The 22,907-nt window shown below is 35.9% G+C and overlaps 1 protein-coding gene across 1 annotated transcript in view; it reads left to right on the top strand.

The window, feature by feature from the left end:
* LOC100367857 (neuronal acetylcholine receptor subunit alpha-7-like) overlaps positions 1 to 22,907 on the top strand; it is a 125,475-nt gene that overhangs the window by 5,755 nt on the left and 96,813 nt on the right. The window contains exon 2 of the mRNA XM_085504498.1: positions 9,255 to 9,465. The gene's annotated coding sequence lies outside the window, so the exon portion shown is untranslated. The remainder of the gene's footprint in view (positions 1 to 9,254; positions 9,466 to 22,907) is intronic.

Here is a 22,907-nt window from a genome sequence, read left to right as displayed (position 1 = left end):
GAAGTGTTATACTAGGCCTGGAATTCGTGTTCAATCCTTCATGTTCATAGATCGTAACAACTCACACTTCCGAGCGTCACCAAGAGAATTCATAGCAGTCCGACACACTGCTAATAGAATATTGCGTATTCATTTGGGAAATGCTCAGAATATAGAGTAAATTGTATTGCTCAATAAATGTACATTTTTTTTATTTCAAAATTATATGTTGATGACTCATGGGTATTGTTTTCCTTTTGCTAATTGCTTCGTAAGAAATATAATTCAATTACGTTGGATGTAAACCTGCTCACATTATAACGTTCACCGACAGATAACACTGCGTATACATATCACTATATTCGTGATGTCGACACATTTATGTGAATGTTCTCTGGACACAGTATGAGTTTTATTACATTACTTGTAACTTATGTTAAGGTTATCACTAACAACTTTTTGTGGTCGTCGGACTGTATACTTATCTCGACCGAGACCGATTGCGATGTGTCCTAAATGTACAAGCTTCTAGACATGTGTGAAAAATATGGCTGATGCAAGAATAATGACAGATGCATTTCCCACTGGTTTAAAAGTTGTCTCCTTGATTGAATTCAAATTCAGAATCGAATTGGTTGGCACTATTGATCTGTTTTTTTGTGAAATCACCAGAATTTTTTTTACCATTTCAGTTCTTTCAACACAGGAAATCAAAAACCTGAATTTAGGGTAAGTCTTCAAACTGATATTGAGACCCTGATATTTTCTTTTTCTGTGATTGTAGGAAATGTATCTTATGATTGGCAATTCTTCAATAAAACTGATAATCAACTCATTATGCGGAATGATGTTAACAATTTGTGCTTGTGTTTTGTATTATTCTTACTTGCTCGGTCACATTACTTAAAACCTATAATTCGGAGTTTTTCCATAAGTGTATTCCGGTTTCAATATCCAAGCTTTCTTATGTATTGACTAATATTTCTGTTATACCTTTTTTTCATTTTTGAACATATATTCTCTTGCGCATCAACGGTAATGTGCACTGGAATTGTGCTTATATGACTAAGATGGGTTACCATTGTGAGACACACATTTCAAATGTCAGTACAGTTCGTCAGCAAAAATATAGTATCTATGATACGAAATTTGCATCGAGAGGTTGATGTACTTCAAAACATTTTGGATGTGTAACAAATCCTTAGGTAGAAATAGTATGCCGAAATTTAGTGCTGCGAAAACGATTATTTGTCCTAAATAGTTATTGATTATCTCGTATTATAATTAGTAATTTATATAAACAATATCACATAGACGACCTGTTCATTTTTTATGTTTTATAATGAGGTTGGGATTCACTTTATCATTCCAAACATGACGTTGGTTTGCCATATAGAGTGAAATCTCTATTTTAGTTATCATCTCCATGATATCAACCCCAGCGGGTAGGTGATATCAAAATCCACCCATACCACACACGATTGATAAACATCGCTACAGGGCCCGGAGCTGAGCGCGTATAATCCGTTCAGTGACAAATGATGCAACTATCGAGCCTAGACGAAGCTATATTATATGTAGCGCTATATTAGACAAAGCGTTCACAAATCACTTATTTATTCGCAATTCCTATGAGAACTAGCAGGTGTTCCTATTATAATCGGGATATCGCCGAAGGGATACATTCAACTCTCCTAAATGTGAAGACTACCATTATTCAATGCACGAACTACCAGTACGTATGATTCGGTAACGAAACATACTTCCACGCCTAGTCATCCTATTCCGTAATTATTTCTACAATTTCACGTTTCAAATAGTTACCTTTTTATTAAAAAATAATAAAAGTGACACGCTTATTAATATGAACTGTCAGTGTGACTGTATGGAGCGTAATCTGTCTCTGTCTAAACATAATTCATAACACCATTCCATCTTCCGACAGATTTATAAGATACTTTGATGATACTAATTTAACTTGACGTTGATGTATGGTTAGATATTGATTATAAATGTGTTTTTGTTTTAAGTATTCATTTCCCTCGACCACTGACGAATCTTACTTTACAAATTCTAATTTTCAGGTTGTTATTTCAGGGAATAGTTTTATATCAGTGGGTTCGTATGGTAATAATTTACTGTTATCATTCAATATGTCAGTAATTATTATAGTGGTATTAAGAAGGATAAAGCATGTGAAGACTATGACATAAGACCAAAAATAACAAGCCTCGATAAATAAATATCACATTCAGAAAGATGAATATCCATATATCCCCTCCAAAGTTATACAGACCTGCAGTTTTCGAGAAGAATAGGTCTCGGAAGGCCGGAGCATTACAACAACTCTTAACATATGCGCTGTAAAGCTTAAATACGAGTATGTTAATAAAATCGTCCTTCTTCGTCATTCACGTATGCTTAGGCGGGAATAGGAGGAATAAGAGACTGAATATGGTGTTTATACTTTGTTTGATGGAAGTTCGTTGTAAGAATTGCTAATTTCTACAGAGTGGGTACTCTGTGGAAATTGTATAGCTATGTTTATAGGCCAATAACATAAATTAGTTTTCTAATGCACTTAACCAGTTTCTAGGGAGATATTAAACCTGAACATTTCGACGTCTGAGACAGTTATCAAAACATTTTCTAGCCGCACACGATGGCTGCTGCTAGATATATCACCCACTGCTACCGGTGACTATTTACTGAATCACGTTACGTTAACTGAGAAATGAGACTACGATATGTATCATATAGCTGTCCCTAAGTGACCTGGAAGACTATCATTTATTTGCCTTAGTGTAGGCAATGCTATCCATTTACCGAAGATACTGAACAAGCATCATGAAGTTATAACCCCAGGGACAATTGTCAAAGAATGAGTTTTTTTACTCATGATGAGGTTATCACCTCACAGCGGTATCGATACCGTAACGGTAGTTTATCTTATACTCTTACCCCTGGGTAAGGTCAACAATTATATAGAAAATGCCGGCGTGATTGGCACAGCGCCTATGCCGTATCAGATTGCAGATGGTGTATACAACTTTCTATAGTAATTAATCGTCACATTATACTTGCATTTATACATAATGTTCTGGGGATTGTACAATCTATCACCAGCTAATAACAGAAGAAGTGGGGTGGAATTCAAAGCCTGAAAATGTTAAATCTAATCCGGTTGGCATTTCAGTCGTCAGTAAGAAACGATCAACACTTTCAACTTATTTAATTCAAAAATGTCAGATCTTTTGACCTCGTTTACAAAAGTGGATATTTGATTGACTTGAGCATATCATTTGTCAAATATAGTGCAATGATACGTGTTTTATATCTAGCCGACATGTGGAGTTCGGACGTGCTGTACAGTACCACATTAACGGGTTACTTGTTGTAACGTGTAGATGCGGCTACGGCTTGCTATATTACATCTGTTTTTGTACACTCACTGTGTTAGCATTGACATAATAGAAATGAGATGGAGACGTTCTCTAGATATACCCACCAATCCGAAGAATAACACTTCTTCAATCTCGTATACGTAATTATAATTATTTGATTGAACTTGTGATACAATATTTTCCCCCTTGTTACAATTATATTTTTAGTTTGTAATAACAATTAAATTCTGAGGAACACTTTGCATTCACATTCTGCATCTCGAAGGCTTCTTGTTTAATATACTAAAAGTCTTATTTTATAAAAAAAATTGAATATTCCCCATATATACTTCATGCTTTCAATATTCACAGCACACGGAAGTTCTTTCTAAGCTTTCTTCGTTATCCGTGTTAGTAAAATACGTTGAAATAATTTTGGGCCTTTCACAGACATGTAGTTTTATATGGATAGTTGGTCTCATTACGCTTATATTATTAAATTGTACTAACTATATAGTGTGCTCATAATAACAATCAATTAGGGAATTTCTACGAGAAGGTATCATATTTAAACAGTCTTCCTCTATATCATTATAATCATTGTAAACCAGTTCTGTTCATCTATCAATTCATCCTCATTTAAATAACAGCAAACTGCAATTAATTTCGGCGTTGCTATCCGCGTCAACGGAAAAACATAGTTATCGTCGCTGATTGAACTTTCTATGAAAGCAATACATTATCATTAATATAATTAACCTATGTGACATTCATTATCTGAAGCAACAGCAATTACGTATAAACCGATGATATTGTATTGATATTGTATTGTATCAGATCGGTATTATGTACTCAACGTGAATGCTAGTAACAACAAAGCATAGAGTCGGTTTATAGGCAATTATTTATTTCATTGTTTTTATGATGGATTGCATCGAGACACATATGGAACGCCATTATTGTAGTAACGTTATGGTTCTGTTTTTTTTTTTTAAACTCAGTCTGGATTTTTTCTTTAATATGTAATTTAACAGCAGGTTAAGCATAAAAGATTAACATATTAACAAGATATAATGCGCAACATACTACATTAGGTTGAAGCTCCAAGGTAGTCACGCAGCGCGTGTTCGACTTCAGTGTCAATATGGAATATATTCTCATGCGTCGTCTCTAGACCGCATGGGATCTATGTGTTAAAAATACGAATTGTATTCAACAATATTCTCGTCATGCTTCCAAATTATCGCGATGTTTGTATATGAACAGTATATGAATTATTAGTAATTTGCAACTTAACCTCAATTTAAACAGAAAATCACACTTTTTTTTATTGATAAGTGTGTGATTTATTAAACGAGAAAAAATTGCGACGACAAAGCCGCAGTTAAAAAGATAGTCAGTCACACGTTGCAGGCAAATATCAGTCATCTCGTTTTATCTTCCAACTGTAATCAGATAACGTGCACAAAAAAACGTACATTTACCGATGAGGTCACCAGGGAATGACGTCACGTTTGACCCGATGGGAATGAAACATACATGGAATGCCATGTAATGTGCTGGCGACCTCGAGTCACCTTCGCTTTGCATTTCCATCTTTCATATGTTTTACATTTGCGCGAAAGTGAGTGTTTTAAACAGGAAATGCCTATTGATCTGCCAGCCGCACACGCTTGATTAAAAGCCGAGTAAACCATACAGCGTTTCGACAAGTTCCCGTCGTGGCACTGAACATAAAACCTACATAGAAATTCTTATTATTTTTTCTCGTTTTTTTACTTTCATTGCCCATGATTGCTGCCTGTTGTAAATCGGATGTAAGTGAAATACAACATCCGGACTTTAACACGTAGATAATACGGAAATGTGGGCTTTCCATCATGCCACAAATGTTTTCTTCACCTTTCTATCAATTACGCGACATGGGCTGTGTAACTGGATTATCCTAGCATTCAAATTTGGTTATGTTACTCTTTGGATGTGAATATACTACTAACCAAATCAGAATGAGCATGCGTGGTTCAAATCTCTGCCGTCAGGTATCTAGGTAAAGTGTGGAAAATTGGATATTCTATAATGAATATTACCCTTTTTCCAATAACCTTTTTTCTTGCGTAACCCGTACATTTTGTACATTATTGTCAACATGTCGCCTTAACCTCGATCGTATCATTGGTCAACGGCTTCAGACTGTGTACCACCTTCTTAGATTACTCCGCAGTGTATGAGGTTTATCTTTGTCGAGTTCAATATGTGTTTATGGAAACACTCTACGACGTTGATGGATATGAAGCATTGAAGTTCTTAATCAACTACAAACAACGCGTAGGAAATCTATCCAGATTCTCGGTATTAGCGGATATCTAAGGCAACCTTAACTTTTCGGTGTTTCCTTCAATTCACGCTGCCATGAATATAATTCACTTAAGGGATTACTGTAATCTAATTCATCTAGCTGGTTATATTACTAGGTTATTGACTGGAATTGTCACCATATCTTCTCCGTAACCTTTCCCCGTTTAGCTTGATGTAACGACGATTTCCGTGGCCTTATTGTAGGTATCTTTGTTTCTTGGTGGTAATCTGAGAAGTATCGACTCATGACAACGAAATCCCGAAACATTTCGTATATGGGTGAGGACGAATTGAAAATGCCGTGAGTATAAATCCTGACTTTGTAGGCGTATTCTTATAGTGCGACAACTATATTGTTGGAAGCTGAGAACAAGCCCTGCAATTGCCTGAAAGCTAGTTTGTTTGCTCTTGACTGTGAGTGGGTAGAACGGTCGTGAATGTAGACTTAATGCATGAATACTTCAAAGAAATACCGGGTAATCAAATTCCGTACTATTAGGGGTAATCGTCCCCCGGGATTGCCGATGGAGATAGTGTTTCAACCATCTTTAACGTTCGTGATTGGAGGCTTCGAGTCACTTAAAATGGAAGAGTTGGAAACGGGAGTGTATCTGTTTTAAAATAAACAGCTTCGCGCCAATAGTACGACCACACTAGTGATACAGGCTTAATCCTTAGCTGGTAAGCTAATCAAATGTATCTAAAGCCGTTGAGACATTTTAAGCTCAAAGGATTTTTTCTCGAAAAATACAGGGAATAAATAGACCCTATGTTGCCATGTGAATAGTCACATGCCTCAGTTACATGTTCTCTGCAGATTTCAACTATTTTGTTTGACCTGTAGGTCATCTTTTAAAAGTGTTGTGCAGCTATTGGGTTTTAGCAGTTCCATTGCGCGCGATGTTTTGAAAGGATTTTGACTGATTTCAAATAACGGACAACAGCATTGATGCAAGTGTTTTACTGAAGTTGTACACGACCGTTATTAAGTTGTCACGCAACAATACTGATGAAAACAGGCATTCCTACACGTAATGTTATAAGCGGACATTTGAAAAATGTGTGTGTTTCCAACAACAATAACATGTTTATTTTTTCTTTTGGAAATTTGGTGTCGATAGATTAAAACCGTCTTTTGGAAACTTATTTATAATAACTGCAAAATTATGTTAGGTTTGTAGTGATATAGGCACTGTGTGATTGATTAGAAACACGGGTTGGAACAACTACCAACATACCTTAGACGTAAATAACAACCAGGATCTGGTTGACGCTGAGATAGTGTTTCATTTTTCCCGTCAGTCATGTCGTCCACAGTTCCCCTGATCCCCTGTAGCAAAGGTATACGGAACTCTATTTTAAGCGCGATGAAAGAAGGGAGTCTAGTCAGTCAGATGATCCCCTTGTTCTCAGCGTAATCTCGTCGTATTTTCTGACTATTTTTCTAATATTTGCTGCTAAATATTAACTCAAAACTCATTTTAGGGATTTTAGACGCACTGGTAATTCAAATATGTAATCTATACCGATTGTGATTTGTCATATCCGAGCAATGAATTATTTTGGAATCACTGAATATGGTTGTTCAATGTTACCAGCCTGAGACACACTTATGTGTTACTAAACCACATATCTGACCACCGATAAAGTCACATTCATTCTCGTATATATTGGAAACGTTTCAAACATTCAATTGTCATTATATATGTTTTATTAATTTGGTGTTGTTTGTGAGGTTCCTCACTAACAGACTCTCAGCGCAAGGACCGGTCAAGTTGTTGATCTTCGTTGTTGGTTTGTAATCTTTGTTTTTCGTCGTTCTCTAACTACCTTAGAACATGTTAATCTATCTCTAGCCTACCGATTAAGGCTTTGGCAATAAATGGCGTGTGTTTATATACATGTCGTCAACTAACTCTAAACTTAGTCCAAATGGCACATGTATGGAAAATGTCCGTTGAGTATAATGCAAGAAACTGTCCAGATGTTTGGGATTAAATGATTTAATACTTGGCTCCCAAGAACTAGGAATTTGTAATCACTGTGGATATATTTTATGGTGCCTGGATTGCACTGCATGTCACTTATTTTTTGGACAGTTGCATTTTGTAAAATGTGTAGGATAGTGAGAGAGGTTGAGACATATCGTTGATTAGGGAATGACAAAATTTATATTGGTTCAATTAATAATGCTTATATCTATCCTAAAAATTGTTATTTAAATAGTGTAGTGGTCCAAAAAGTTGGTTTTAATCGTGAATAATTTGTCTGCTAACACTTTCTGACTTTCTGAAAACATTTTCCTGTCAAAGTATTGTCACACTTTTAAAGAACATGTATGTATTTTGTGTTACATTTATGCAATACAGCACATGCAGTATCAAATGAGAAATAAAAATAATAACTGATCACCTCAGCGTTCTTGTTCATTTTTATTTCAAATATAACAAGATCTTCTAATATTCTTCTTGTATATAATTTATTTTTTAGCTGACAATAGGTGTTCTTTTACTTACGTAATCTAAACATAACGTTTTATACCATTTGTATTCATTTATTACCACAAATATACAAATTACATATAAAATACTTATTATTATTATATATATTTTTTTATTTCAAAATAATTGTTAAAATAAATTTAGTAATTTAGTAGTTTAGTAATGGCGGTTTTATTGATAGGGCAAGTACTTATAAAATAATCCTGCTATTAATTGAGTGCGTGTGAATGTGCTTGTTCAGTGATATAAGAAACAGTACACAATTTACACATTACCATCACACGTGGTGGGTAACTGATGCATAGTATATAGTTTTGCTATTCGCGAAGTGTCCTACTTTGTGCACTCTGCAATCAATATATCGCCAAGTCACTTTTGTTATACCATCATAGGAAGCTTTATTGTGTTTGCTGTGTTTTACGGACCGTTGACACTGCCGATATTCGAATTAAAGTCTTTCTTGTTTATTTCATTAATAAAAAAAAATAAAACCAGCTGAAACAACCGATAAATACTAGACAAACTCAATGTAAACCTGGTTCCAATTTTACAACGCGTAATAGTTTTTAATGCTAAGATTCTCAAAAGTATTGAGATCGTCTAGCTCGTCGGTCATGATATCCTGCTCCATCAGCATCGGATTACAGTTAATTGTTCGTTGTCTATCACGCCAGTCTCTAATAAATACACACATCAAAGAATGATTCGATCATGATGACTTCCTAACCGTGCACACGAATACTTAGTATGCTACAAGCGACAGCTTTGGAACCGAGTTCTTGAATTATAAGGCAATGTCGGAACAAGGCTAAGTGCGTTTCCTGTAACACTGTAGTCGACAACGCTAGCGCGACAGCCATGCGCGATACAGTGACACAATCGGGTGCAAAGTTCATATTAGGAAATATCCGCAAGATGTTTTCCAGGACGTTTGTCTTCTATGTATTATGTTAGGCACGCACCGCCATATGTAGTCAATTGGAAAGTACATATGTGGGTAGACTAACGCAATAATCTGTTTTACTCCCATGTACAGATTGTCATCGTTTAATTAACTTCATAGTTAATTGAAGGAATATACTGAGCAAACAGCGTCATGGAATGTCGATTCCATTGATTATATCGCTAAATCGTGGGACATAGTAATTGTGATTCGACGGAATAGAACCGTGGACTAAATTAGAGACTTTAGAATTGGAAATAACGTAGATGTGAAGCCGAATCAAGTACCGGATTTCAAAAGCAAGGTAAGACCATTTTTAAAGCATTCCCCCTCTTCCCCAGCTATTAGGGAGTGTGCGCGAGTGAATTTCAAATTACAAAACTGAATATATATACATAATATACCTATAATGTCGACGCAGTGTTGACGTAAGCTATGACTGTATCGGAGACACTGATGAATATTGAGGGGGCTAATGATTCGCTGATATTTTATTTATCTTACAATGTGAACGTTCTTCACACCTGCTGTCAACAATATGATAGGCGCGATTGAGTAATCTCTGAGCATCTGCGAAGTAACCAACATAATTATATTAGCAGAAAAACAGTGTTTTGTGGAAGTGTCACATTCATATCGTGCTAAAATGTTGGCTTGTGAAGGTTATGTTTAAAACGTGAACTATTTTGGTTGCACTGCTATTATATTGACTGTAAAGGAAGTGGTCGTATGAACACGTGACTAACATAAGAAACCTCTCGAGAGGCCATCAGCTTCGTAAAGGGAACCAGGCGAGGATGCAATGAACGTTGCTGGGAAACCGCGCTGATCTCTTAAATCTGCGGATTCTTTTTTTACAATACACAATATTAAAATCTCATGCACTCTTGAGAATTTCGCAACTTGTGTATTATTCTTATGTATTGGATCGAAGTTAGCCACATGGCGTGCGGAATAGTATCACCTGTCCGCGGGAAACAGTCGACTTTTCAATGGAAAGCATCAATGCGGAGAAGTATATCACAAGAGTCTTGTATTGGCATTCAACAAGGATTAGGAGTTATATGTGGGGTATTCAATGACTAACTGCATTTGCCAAGTGATGGCATACTGACGGTTACTTGTCAATACACAATGAATGCATAGACACCGAGACTGTCTTTTCCAGACACGTAGGCGCTGACTATTGCCATGCCGGGAAAATAGTTAAAGGACAAGAACGATCACGTCGAGATACTTTTAATCCCGTGTTTCATGGTTATATTTTCTCAAATGTGCTAGTTATTTTATTTATAGTTCTTGTGAATGAAAGAAAGCGTATATTGTGAATTGTATTTTTTGTTTACTTTATGTATATTGCAATATCGATTACAGATTATTCACCTTTAGTTCTAAAATTTAAAAAAAAAAAAATCACCATCTCTGTTATTCTAGTATCAACGTGTTTTGATAAACACTTCGTATGTGACGTAACCTGGACATGGTTACAAACATGGCTGCCGATGACTAGTCATGGACGTAAATGGTCTCATGCCACTAATCAACCAATGGCTGCTCGTAGCCATTAATTTAAATGCCTTGCAAAAACAAATGACAATTTTTTTTCTCAGGTGCTCCCTGTTTGAGGGCGTAATCACCTGAGTCAAAGGTGTTTTTTTGTTTACTACTTAGCGGTTGTGTACCTGTGGGTTTATTCTGTGTGTGTTTGGATGTTCTAATCTTTGTGTTTTTCCAGTGATTTTTCTAGGTGCAATCCAAATACAGTAGGTGTGTCTTGTTTACCTGAGATTTGAAGAGTTTGAGCTGGCCAGCATGCTAGTTTTTTTCATATGGTTGATTACTGACATGTTGACTTCCCATTTTTGAGCCATATTTTCAACTTTCTTCATCATTTTCACATAGCAATCTCGTCATATGTTAACATTGTCGTCTATGGAAATTCAATTAGTGGTATGAGCCCAAATGTCAGCAAAGTAACAACAGTGAGTGCCCAATCGTACAGGGTTGGGCAAGAAAACTTTAAATAATTATCATAGTACACTAGGAAATACAAAGGATAACCTTAAGATTGACTAAGTAAATTTGATATTTGTTTTAAATGTGTGGTGACAGACAATCGCGTCATATCTCACAAATATTTTTGTGAAACTGCATCTGTAACTATTTTCCAGCAATAACTAATGCCTTATTAATAAATTAACCTCTCTGGAATTTGCGCTATTTATAAACATTCAGCCCCTAATAACGATTGAACTGTTTCTTATCATTCATGACATATCCATAACATACGCGAAATGTACATGCAAACTTGCATTATTTGCATCGTGTGTGTCGGTATCACTTTATAATCCACATCCAGTAATATGAATGTGTCACCCAAATAATAATGATAGACAGTGATTTTACCAATTGTCTTAGAAACATGATGCAAAGAATGTGTTCGGGAGCAAATTGTGAATTGTTCTTTTAATTCGTTTGATGAACTATTTAATTATTTGTACGCTTTCGTATTCAGATATATATCAACCCTAGGGCGCCCAAAAATATTTTAGTAATTATTTCCCAATGATATCGCTAACATAGCACAACTACAAAACCAGTTTTTCTTGCATCCGCAATGGTCTGGTTTTTACTGGACCATAAAAACAACAACTTTCGATTCCATGTTTATGGCATTTCACATCCTCACTATCATCAGTGCTATAATGTATATATTTAAGTTATTCAGTGAAGACAACACGCATATTAGTGAAAAATTGTGGGTACATATTGTGTTTATCGGTTAATGGGGCATTCTGGGTAATCACAACGATATGCGTTTCTTTTTATGGCCCATCCACATACTCACATACAAACTATCTGGGCATCTTAGCATCAACAATATTTGGGTCATGATATGTCTTACGCACTTGTCTTCAACTTCATATAATAAAACAGTACGTTGACCCTTGTACATAGATATGCGGACGAAATTCAGTGTCGATTGTCTTGGCTTATGCAGAGACAACCATCTTTTTTCGGCGAAACAACAAGTATAGTTGCAACCCATTATTCTATGAGTATCAAGTCATATTCGGTAGTGATTCCTCTATTACGAGACTGGAATATTAAACCGCTCCATGGAGAACTCTATGGGACACGCATGGTTTGTCAGTAGTTATATTGTATCATTTATAATAGTCACTATGCAGAAATCAGCGGAGTACACATTTCTAATATTCTGCAAGGTTGTGACGTATTCTCTAAGCTGCTACCCGTTGTTTTTTTGCATTTTTGTGCCTAGGAAAGATTCTCTATTTCAGGTTATTTAAATAGTTGTGGCAACGGTCACTGCTTTACAGTGTTTAAGGTATCTGGTCAAATTATGAGATACATAACGAGCTCTGTTCCATCGCAGCGTCTCTCTTTTGTGTACTACTTCACACGTGTATAAACGCCAATTATCTATTTGTTTTCTTTAAGCGTTAATTTGTGGCAAAGTCACGTCTTTCATTGAGTTGTCTCTGACCGCAACAATCCATTCAGTGCCTCAATATTTGACATTTAGTCTAATTCTGAATCAATTTAAGCCAACATACGGGAGCTTGGCAAATAATTTTCTGTACATTATTCGCATTCTACACAAGACAGACAGGCATACTGTGGTATGATATCTATATACATAGAATTCATAATGATGTATTATTGTTATTGAGTTTGAAACTGTTCGATAAATTGATCATGGCTGTGGTCAGCTACGATTATATAAATTATTCATGATGCACTGTTTCCTAAAACTTGTTTACGAGCAAATGACATGCGGCAGTATCAATGTTTATACGTGTTAAAATGTAATTCAAAGGGATCCGCCATCTCCTGCAAGTTCGAATGTGACAATGCTGTTTTTAAGGAGTGATACAAGTATCTATACGACGGGGAATGACAGATTTATTACTGTAAATCGTCAATAAAGTACCATTTACAGATTATCTGTAACAGATACCCCTCGTCTCTCAATCTCCAGCGTCTCAATGGATATGTAATAATATGTCGGGAATGTAGCTGTATTTTCTGCACATGTAAGGGTCACTGTCATGTAGCGAGGCCAAATATAGGTGACATCCCGAGGGATGTGGCGTGTTTACATGAATATATCCAGCATAGTGAACCAGATAAACCGAACTATGGAAATATAGTTCAAACTATAAGACAATTTGTTAAAAATCGTGAAATCTATCGCTTCTAGAGATTTGCATAGCGTACTGGTATTACGTGTTTGTGTTGGTTTGCATATATCAGGGGTACATTGTAATAATGACCAAGTTGCCATGAGAGTTCAACAAGACAATGTTAGTGGAAATGAGATGCAATTCATATTTTCAAAATTATAGTCACAAAGCAGAATACTTTTCTTTTAAAAGACGCCACGATTCCGTCTAATGTTCAAATTGTGAAGCTATAATTTTCATACAGGAAATTGCCTGATTTTACATGTGGAAATCGACATACCTAGACTAAAATCTCTTAAATTCAAGTACGTCCCGAAATGGCGCTAGATACGGAAGTTGGACAATTTACATCGTATAATGAAACGATCGAGATCGATGTAGATTCGAACATTATCTAAGTGATATTTAGTTTGACTCTGTTTGCATCTTATAAATCACCACCTGCTGCGACACATTCGTAAAGTGTCATACACAAGTCATGTATGTCTGTTTGTTTGCATGTACAATTAATTACCAATGCGTGATATTGCGACGAGGTATGTTAAGCTCTGGAAGGAATACCGAAATGACAACAGTTGTTTTTGCTGTTTGTAACGCTCACTGTTATTTGGCTTGTTTATTCAGGCAATCCTTTTCCTTGCACTAATCAGTTTTCTTCCTATATATATAGAATCAACGAATTAGATACGATTATTTATCATTCACCATGAAGATAGAAATGTGTCTCTGACTTTTTAACGTAATTTTGAGGTGTTTAAATATGCATTATGGTGCAACTGATGTTGTGATTCGTTCATAGAGCTATTTGAACACACAATTCCACACAGATAAAATGATCCATTTGTCCTGCATGGTGCTGGTTGACAACACTATCCATTAGACGACTATTGTATGAATGTTACGTTTGATTCACATTTACTCTAAGATGTTGCCATTATCCCCTCTTAAGTGTATGAATGCTTTACCATTTCACTGGGAATTATTAAAGGGGTTAATACAGTCGTCGTTGTTCTCCTTCGTACATGCGATCAATGTGTGTCAGATCGTTTTCGATAAAATTTCAATACACTCGATTTCTGTGTCAAGTTATGGAAGTAAATTACAACTGAATAATCAATAATAGTTTACTAAATATTATATTTAGTAGCGAACCCAATTAACTAATAATTATTGGACATAGAATTTTGTTATTGTGTAGCATTAAATATGTATAAAATGCGTCTTTCGGTCAATAATTGAATTAACATATTTTGTTTAGATACATAAACGTGCGACTAACTATCTGGTCAATGTATTGGCTTCAAGGGAAGGCGCCTGCTCACGTGCTTCAAAAGATCAAAACATGATTATTGATATACGATACTTTATGCCTATGTAATAACTGATGTCACTGTTCTAATATTGCTTCTATTGCACATCTAATTATTCATGACACCTCATTAGGTGACCTTTACAAAATAAACGTGTAGAGATGTAGCAATTCGACGTGTTCTGAAATATAGAGTATGAAAACTCCTGTGTCCAAATGTCAATGAAAACCACCCACTAAGAATTAAGTTCCTCACAGACTATCCCCGAAGCGCAAATTCTCGGGGCAGTTGTAATTAAATACCGTTGATTTGTGTTTGACTAATTGCACTGGCAACTTAAAGGTATCTACACTTCAACTGTGAACTTGAATTCACTTAACTTGTTAATGGACGAAAACGATCAAATGTTTGGCCTGGGGGAACATTGGGATTGTATTAGTTGTCCAATTACGGTTAACTCAAATGGGACCAGACGATGACATTAATGCGTGTTTTTCTTCTTCTTTGATTGACATATGAAGTGGGGATTCAATATATAACAGACTCGTGCCTTGCCTTCTTGTCGCAATGGTAGTTCCCAGTATTGATAATGTTCATTTTACAAGATGAATAAACAACTTAAAGGGCGGCAGTCGTCGTACCGCGTCCTGTTCGATATGGGACTCATAGCGACGCATACAACGCGTGTAAAATGCATTTTTTATTCACATGAAATTCGAACACGCGCTGCGCGACGACCACCGCGTTTTAACGTCTATTTTGTGGAGAGTTGTGCAATCTTAAATGCTTTGTAGTTTACCTATGAGTTATGTAATGTGTTCGAACTGTGTACAAACAAACAATGCATATTACACGCATTGTATACAAGACACATGTATTGAACACGACGCGGTGTGAGAAAAAAAAACACCTTTCACAAATGAACCATCATACATGTACACCGGAATATTAAGACCTTAACTTGTATATTCATTTCAATATATTCCAAACTTTCAGTAAATGTTGGCTCAAATAATTTCAGAATGTTTCTTACAATCATTAGTTATAGATTAAATTGATGAGCTGTGCCTAGCTAATATAAGTAAATAATGTTATAACGTAGACAAATCATTACATATTTTATATTACACATGTGCAATAAGATCCAAGCATTAATATTATATACTATCTGTTAGATGAATACCAAATATAGTTGTCATTACAATGCAAGATCCTTTTATTTTTCAAAAAAAACAAGGCTGTGTGTCCTTGTTTGTTAGTATTGTCTGTTTATTTTAACACGGTATAGATTGTTAACTATTCAACATTTGTAAGATAATTGAAAACAGATGAAGACCCCTGGGGAATAGGACGTCAAAGTCTGCTGACTCGTAAACTCGTGTCTGTGGGATATAAACTGCAATGTAATCATCGATTTATATTAACAGTTGTAGATTGGACCATAAATTTAAATAATTACTCATTTTCGAAGTGTGATGTGTTTTTTTATTGCCTACAGGTGTTGCCCAATTACCTGCATGGTACATGTGTTGGCACGTCTTTAATTACTTTAATGAACGTAATAAAGTTTTATCGCAGTTTCATTCGACCATTAATATTTGGTTGATTGTGGTTCCGTTTCACAAATCAACCAAGTGGGGACAATGTGAGACAAGAGAGAACACCTGCTGTACTAATGCGAATTTCAGATACCCAAGTATGTCAATTTCGCACTCCATTCGTTTGCACATTTCCACGGTTACACTAGGTACTGCTACCAGTATGTACAACACACAGCAATATGACTACTACCTCACGATTGATGAAGTGCTGACATTCGGGACACGTGTTGTCTACACGTAGAATAGAGTAGAAATAAATCAAGTCATGAACCTCGGTGTCTAGACGGGCGACTATTTTTCAAATCATTAATTATTACTTAACAGTCATGAAGAGATTTCTTCACTTTAAGGTCCAGGTTCAAATTATTACTTGTAACAAAATCCCACATATCATTCTGATTACTATAATATATGTCTTGATGCATTGGGTACAGCTATGAGTTAGTTGCTATGGGTACAGTGCCAGCGATTACCCATAATCCTTTGTGATTTATATTAACATACATTGGTTGGTAATAGTTTGGTGAATGTCATCAATGCAGATATCTGCAGATGTGCTTCATGCAGTCTGAAAATAAACATTTTCCAAATTGCTAAATAGTTTGATGTTATGCTAAAAAAGTAGTAGCAATACTTTACCAAACGAAAGAATTTTTAGACAACTAAGGAGTCCTAAGCACCCGGTTGTCTCTTTGAAAAAATCTACATGTTAGCTGCCAGGTGTCGAAGGTGACTACTTATGTTGCTGATTACATTTCCTAGAGATTGACAGCATTTTTAATATCTCTATAAATTGCTTTTTACCTGATAACTTTGGCATTTTGATTATATATTGCACAAATTTTGAAAAACAAATAAAAGTAGGGTCAAATAGTATGCCAATAAAAGAAACTGTTGGAGTAACCAATGTCCAATAGTACAAAACATAATTTGCCGTGTGAGGGCGTTGTGGTAAACTAGCTTAGTATATCACGGCAATGCCCTAACAATAAAATATAGGTCACATACTGCAAGTAAACTCCCCATAGACGACAATATAAAAACAGAACACAACGATTTTACACCTAGATCCAATGGGTTAAGTACCCCAAACTTTTTTCTATTTTTAAAATCGAAGATAAAAAAGCAGCAACACATATATTGAAAGAAAACAAATTAAGTCGAATCAGCTATTGACAATATTAGAACACGTAGTTGCCTGTTCGCTCTCAATATGTCCGCCATCACAAACATATAGCTTGTTTATTCTTGCTTGTGTCATATTGAAAAGCAGTTTAAAATACATGTTATGTTAGAAAAATTGTTTCCAAAAAATAGAGAATATCATTAGTACACAATTGTGGAGTGAGTATATAAAGCAAATTTTTCGCACAGCATTCTTGATATTCCACATCCAGGCGGTTTATTGAGTCAAAGTATTGAATCACTGTACAAGTTTTTCTGTCAGAACTTTTCAGAACACAACTGATAACGTTTAAATATAAACTCACGTTAACAACACAAATATTTGTCATAGTGAATGCGATGCAATGTGTCATTCCGTTTCTTCACTTTCTGGGAATACGTCAAACCATGGTTGCTACTATCCCTGAAATTATGTGCCTATCATCTAGCGCTTGCAACTAAACGATCCACTTTGGTTGGTACTTGATTTTATTTAAATATATTGACGATAATTCTTAAATCATATCTGCAGAAAACGCCAGATAAAATCTCCTTCTCACCAGAACCAGTGATCCGAAGCCGCTGATTTTCCGCTCGAAACGATCACTGAATGCTGTGATTACTTAATCATATATTCATAAACATTTTAGAAGTCTGGTGGGCGCCTATAATTATATATGCTAATACACTTAGACTATTTGTAGAATGTATTCATTTTATAGATTATATATTTTATAATAGAACCTCCGAAAGCCAAATAAACATCAATGTAAGATAATTATTCCATTTGTTTCTAAATAAACAATGCACCATAATTATTATACACAGTATGCATAAACTAGGTAACGGTATAATTAATATTATTTTATGAAATTTATCCTCTCTTTGTTGACAAAACTGGTAACATTTGTTTTAATTCTCGTGATTAATATGATTGTATTTTACTTGGTGTTGGCATTACTCGCGGGTAGCAAACTCAGTACCATTATACCGTATTTATTTGTATAAGATGTATCATGAATTCCCCAAGTCCATCAATAATTGACCTGCAGATGCTGGTTGTCAATAAGTAGATATTTTGAAAACATACATTGTGAATTGACGTTCGGAGAATACCCGCAAAAGGAATACATATACACATTACTACAGGGACCACTGGTGTGTAAGTATGTAAGGAAGCATTTCTTCTCCGTAAAACATCTTCTGTTTTCCACTCAAGGCTACTCGTGTTGTCAATTAGCAATGCCCATGTAGGCGTATGTAAAAGTACGCTATTCTATTCGGAATGTTTGAAATGAATAATGTACATTGTAATGTAATAATCCCGAAAATAGTGGCGGATCACATAATCTAAATCAATCACTGCGCTCTTAATCATTCAACTTTACTACCCATTGATCATTTCATATTATGTAATACCTGAACTCAGTTCTTGTTGATGATTTCACTCACGACGTATGCGTACATTTCTTTTTTATCGATCACTGGTAATGATGTCACATTGTTTGCGTGGACTTGCATCTCCCCCTGGGCTGTACACTGAAAAAGTGACACATGTACTGTATAGTGGGTATGCATATGTACATCTCACATAAGAACGTCAAGAGAGACAACAGTGACATACATGCACATTTGTAGAAAAAAATAAAAGAAGTGAGCATTAGTATTCAGTCGACGAACATGCATGACTTTCAAAACAAAACAGTGGCTTGCGTGATTGAGCGATTCTTGATCGAGAAGTTAGTAGGTAGTCGTTGCTGTTTGACAAGTGCATCGTTGTTAAAATAACTTGAATTTGGTTCGTGATTGCCCTTAGCAAGTACATGTCATGCTGGCTTTCGTTTGACATAGACAGGTTGCCGCAACTAACTCGTATCTCTTTTTTCGATTTGATCAGTGAATTTCAAACGTAATATGCCAATCGTCATTCCCAGAATCGTACGTTTTTGTACTTTTTGGATGTTTGTTCTAACCGATTTTCTTACTTCTAAGAATAATATTTGCTCAAATTGGTTCACAAGACATCAATATTACTTGTGTTTCAAGCATGACAGGTGGCAAAAAAGCCAATGATTCGTCACAGTATGACGCCTATGTCGTTGCATAAAACATTCTGTATGTTAAGTGGAAAGATCATTTATAGCTCACTCTGACAAACTGTGTGCTATTAATTACAGCTCGTTATACTTCCAGACCTCTTTTTTATTTGCCGATCATTCCACGATTTGGATTCTTCCTTTGTTGGGGTCACGTGTTCTCTTCACACACCGTAATTTGAATTGAAGCAGTTGATTCCCATAAGGTAATGCTTGTAATGAATTTACTATTTAGCAAATGAGTAGTAACAATCGTGTTTATAGGAGACGATTTTTTGTCTGCCCTCACCGTATGGCATATGTGGAGTGTCTATTTGTAATGTTTGCGTACTATTCTAGCTTGGTGGCAATCCCCGGTAAAAATAATGGCATAGCCCTCAAAAGCCGTGTTTATGAGTGAGTGCCACATATTTCGTGATGCATGTTTCTCTATCGCCCGAAGTGCACAGTTTCGTGAGCTCGATGTAAACATAATCCCCCACGAACGTGGGAGGATGGCCGAGTAAACGAAGCGTGCCTTGTAGTATTTACACGTCTACCACTATCAACCTGAAGTACTGGGTATGTGATTGTTATATTTCAAATATTGTCCGATACAGTCCTATAATCAACAACCATACACTGGTATAGACATTAGAATACTGAACTTGGAGAGATACGTGTCATCTTTAATTCACTAAGTTTGTTTTCTGTTCTTGAACTTATAAATGTTCATATACGACTTATGTTATTAGATCTAAGGTTGGGTATGTTATTTCTACTTTTCATTCAGTAAAGAAAAGCTAATCCTCAGGGCAAAATGCAATGAATATAAAAGTCATAACAGTTAAATTACGCGGATTGTATTAATAAAAAATCGCACGTGAAATACGCATCCCTCGATCACGGTCTACATATCCTCATACGAGCAACCATGGGGGGGGGTGATTCTCTGGCACAATTTGGTTGAAAAAATATTTAAACAAATAACTAGTAAAAACTCAATTTATGAAAGATAAGCGTTTTTATCCTATTTTAGATCTTATTCTTTGTTATGCAGCAAATGGGGGAAACAGGCCGATTACACGAGGTTGTCAATTGCTAAGAATATCGGAAAATACAGCAAAGCCTGCAAGGGAAATATACCGAGAGCGCTGAATTAAATATACTGTTCTTCAACACGAGTGTGGCAATATGTTGATTTGAATCACTTTATTTTCTTTAGAAATACATCGCAGTCATTCCCCAAGACTTAGCGATGGTTATCTCCTGGGGATGCTTCTACAGTAACAAGTGGAGCGTGTTATTCCCGTCGTTTTATCGCATAAATCCCCAATCAATACGGAAAATACGCGATAAGAACCCATTAATTTCAGTTGGAGATTGTTTTTCGTTGGATCTCGGTAATTATTTTGTTCGACTCCACAGTAATAATGTATGTGCATGGGAAAATGTTGAGACATCTGCATCTGATGTTCGTGAGGTAAGAACAAGTTTCCATGGGAACCATTTTAAGTACATTCTTTAATAACAGTGTGAAATTGACATTTCAAATCCGGGCTTCGATTAATTGTATTTTTGTTATATTGTATCTTATTATAAAGGGAGATGGATTGAGAGATTTAAGCAATTCATATGTAGAGTATCGAATTAATTTCTCAAATGTTAATTTTCAAATCAATGTTAATGCAGAAAACACACTTCTATGCATCATTATAACCGCATTATGTTTGCTTATATCGTTGTTGTTTCTCTGTTTTGAACAAAATAATTCATTTATTTCAGTAGTGTATACCAGATTGAATTAGAACTATGGCCCTAAAACGAAACACACTAGATCTAGGCACTGCGGTAAGCAACCTGATTTTATCATGTTGAACTCCGTAATAGTAAAGAAGTATTTTAATTATTTCTCACGGGTGTGTAGTATATTATGATTGAGCTCCATTAACGCTGTGTTTTTTAATAATTAATATGTAATTCAAGTCTTAAAGAGAAAGCGTACACTTGTTTCGCAGTCTTCGCTTATCCATGCCATGGTACATTGCTTTTCAGCATTGACACGTTGACATTTGCTAAAATCGGCTTTGCCTCTGATCACAAATAATTAAAGGGCCGTAGTCGTCGCGCCGCGTCTCGTTCGATATGGGACTCATAGCGACGTATACAACGAGTGTAAAATACATTGTTTATGTACATGAAATTCGAGCACGCGCTGCGCGACGACCACCGCAATGTGTTACACAACAATCTTCTCCCCTTCTCGCCTGTTGGATAAACTGTGAAGTGCCTGGTTAATGGCGTCAGGATATGTTTTATAGCTTGCCAGTAGTTGATATTTAACATTTTTTAAACAAATATTTAACATATAGAAACGAATAAATTTCAAGTTCAATTTAAATGTTCCTTGTCCGTCCATTAACTTTTCTAGCAATTATCACTGGTTGTGTTCTGTAGAAGCTTTATCCAAACACATTCCACACTCTGAACATAGAAGCCATTATATACTATATTTATCGAATCACGGATTGATACTGTCAGCTCCGTCACGACATTGCCTCCAGAAATAGCCGCTGGTGGGGAATCTAATCTGTGTGCATGCACACCGTGACCTCCCTCGAGCAATAGTTCTAACCTACATCCCCAATTACATTCGACCAGCATCGTAATTAGAAAATAAAACAACCTCGACGCAAATGGCGCCCTCAATCAGGTACTGTTGTAGATTTACGTCGTTTTCGATGGGGAAGTCTCAATGCATCTCGCTTTGGGATGGGCGGGGGTCATGTTCACTACATGCTGAAATGATTTCCCCGTCATGGAATCAGCAAACAGTAATAATGGGTTGTCGTTTATGTGCCATTTACAACGTGCACAACTCATTACTGTCTTAGATAAGTTTATGATTAATGTTATGATAGCAGGTAGCTTGAACTCCCGCGAACGTGATCGTGAGCATGGTATGCACATCAGCGATACGCTATATATGGTGCTTTGGGTTGAATTGCGTGTCAGTAACACAGCGTGTCGTTTTGTTCTGACTCAACAAAAACGATTTATCCACCCATTACTCAAATTCAATAGATTATCCCAGTACTTTAGTTTTCTAATAAAAAACAGGCAAAGGCACTGTAGGCAACCGACAGCACCGCCGCACATAAATCACGCTCGTAAAAAATGAAACTGTGTTGCCAGACAGTGTTCCTCAACAGTTAACCGTTAGTCGTATACATGGCTTGATCCCAGGAGTCACGTCGTTGCATTGTTCTTGCTATCGAACCTGTTACAAATTTACACGAGGATTATTGAGGAACGTTGTATATGTATATATCGTATATATAATCGTACTAGTGGTGGATTATATGCTGCGATTTGCATGTTATAAATA

Source organism: Saccoglossus kowalevskii, chromosome 10, assembly GCF_978046115.1.
Source record: "Saccoglossus kowalevskii chromosome 10, keSacKowa6.1, whole genome shotgun sequence".
In the NCBI taxonomy this organism is placed as follows: domain Eukaryota; kingdom Metazoa; phylum Hemichordata; class Enteropneusta; family Harrimaniidae; genus Saccoglossus; species Saccoglossus kowalevskii.
This window is presented reverse-complemented; position numbering and strand designations above follow the sequence as displayed.